The sequence below is a fragment of the Malurus melanocephalus genome, unplaced genomic scaffold, assembly GCF_030028575.1.
Source record: "Malurus melanocephalus ecotype Western Australia unplaced genomic scaffold, MMel_1.1 scaffold_295, whole genome shotgun sequence".
Lineage (NCBI taxonomy): Eukaryota > Metazoa > Chordata > Aves > Passeriformes > Maluridae > Malurus > Malurus melanocephalus.
In genome coordinates, this window is record NW_026623527.1 from 737861 (window position 1) to 739966 (window position 2106).

The 2106-nt window shown below is 34.3% G+C and overlaps 1 protein-coding gene across 1 annotated transcript in view; it reads right to left on the reverse strand.

Annotated features, from left to right (window-relative positions):
* RBFOX1 (RNA binding fox-1 homolog 1) overlaps window positions 1-1769 on the reverse strand; it is a 504918-nt gene extending 503149 nt beyond the window's left edge. Inside the window, exon 1 of the mRNA XM_057376932.1 lies at window positions 1725-1769. The gene's annotated coding sequence lies outside the window, so the exon portion shown is untranslated. The remainder of the gene's footprint in view (window positions 1-1724) is intronic.
* Between the last annotated feature and the right edge of the window lie 337 nt (window positions 1770-2106).

A 2106-nucleotide genomic window follows, 5' to 3' on the forward strand; every position in this document is an offset into this window, starting at 1 on the left:
AAAAAAAAAAAACCACCAAAAGGCACCTTGCAGGTTTGTGTTTTGGGTTTAACTGGGAAAATTTCCCRTTAATTACTAATGATATAGTTCATTAGTAGTATATTTCATTATGGAAGTGCAAATTATTAGATACTAATGATGCATGCCCTAATTGCCATMGTTTGTCTTGATTTCAAGTTAGATGAAATAAAAATATTTATTCACAACGTTTCAGGTTTATGAATTGCATTACATTCTTAATTGATGCTTTGAACAAACATGAGGCAGTGCATTAGCATTAACCAGGATTGATGTATCTGTATTTATTAACCAAGATTGATTTATCTACATTTATTAACCAAGATTGATTTATCTGTATTTATTAACCAAGATTGATGTATCTGTACTCCACGATCACTGGTAACTCCCTCCCCGGACTATGAAGTGCCACAGCCACTAAAATCTGGGGGAAGCTTCAGTTTGGGGACCAAACAGAGAGAAAAGATGAAACAGATCACGTAACAACAGGGGTTGGCTACATTTCTGCTCGTTCAAAGTGCTTCCACAAAATAATTTCTGAAGTAATTTCATAAACCACGAAATTTCTGAAGTARTTTCATAAACCACGAAACCATTTCATATTGGCAACCTCTGCAAGATAAAATTCAAGTTGCACTACAAGGAAAAAGAAATACAACACATTAATAAATCCTTGGCCAAAGCTTGTCAGGCTCCTGACATCTTTTGTCATAATTTACGCTACAAAAAGAAATTCTGGGCAGGGCAGTTTTAGTAGCTGCTGCCCACACAAAAAAAAAGTCATAACTTGGGGTTTAGAAGATTCCAGAGTGGATTTTAGTGCAGTTAAAAACAACATGACCCTAAATGGAAGCATCTGGAGAGTCTGATAAAGCTGATGGTCAAAACCTGCAGCCTGAGCTGGGCATGGTGAGCTCCAGCTGCTGTGAGAGACTTTAAACCACATCATGTGCTCAACACTGCCACAAACTCAGCATTGTTTGGCACAGAAACTCACTGCACTGGTCTAGTAATCCAAATTTTCAAATCTCAGTAGCAACAGATTTTTAAACAAAACACATTACTCTTTTAACTTGATTGATATTTGCTTCTGACATTTTTCTTTTTTTTTTTTTAAACTGAAGGCTTCTGTGTCAAGCCTTGGTTTCTTGGTTAGTGTTTACCATGAGTAAGGTGACAAACACAAAACATATTTTKTATTTTGTTCATATTTGCCCAGAGAAAAAGAAACCAGATCTATTTTTAATAATCAGCCCTTTAAACAAACAAACAAAAAATCAATATCAAAGATACTACCTACAAAGCAAGAAAAAGCAGTCCTCATTTCAGTCATAGAAATATTTAACATGGTATGCCAMCCTCATCATGAAAGACACACAATAACTTTGTTAATAATGAAAATTAAGAGCAGTAGGTGAAACTGCCTTTTAAACTTTGTGTAAAATAAAGAGATTAAGACTCTAATTACCTTCTATAAAAAGCAGTTATTCAAACTTTAACATGGATATTCAATGGAGAAAGATGGGTTTGTCCCCACTGAAGTTAAAATCCAGCATGAAAACACAYGCACAGAAAGAACCATAAAGAAATTTCACATGGTTTAATTAAAAAAAATTAAGAATAAACACAAAAAAAAAACCAAAAAACACCAGAGAACCCTATCTCCTAGAGTTGACTCACAAATCACAGTAAAACAAGGCACTTACTTTTCTGTCCTCAGTTTCTACAGCAGAAGTGCYCTCAGCTTTAGTGTCCTGCAAGCACAAAGAGAGAAGGCCGTGTCACAAAGCAAACTGGACAGCTCAGCCTGAAGAGCTGCTCCTTTTCTATCTGAGTACATTTCAATATTTCAGTATTGCCTGTGCCTTTAGGTGAGCTTTGTTAAACTTTACTACATGTATAAATTTAAAGACACCATTTAAAGAACACAAAAAAAAAACCTCACAAAAAACCAAAAAAACTTGAAATCTATTCCAATATAGTGCAGCCAGCTCTTAGGAAAAAACATGACTTTACAGTATAGAATTTATTTTTCACTTGCATCTTGAGGAAAATATATTTCTTGCTCTTTATTTTTTTTTTTTAAAT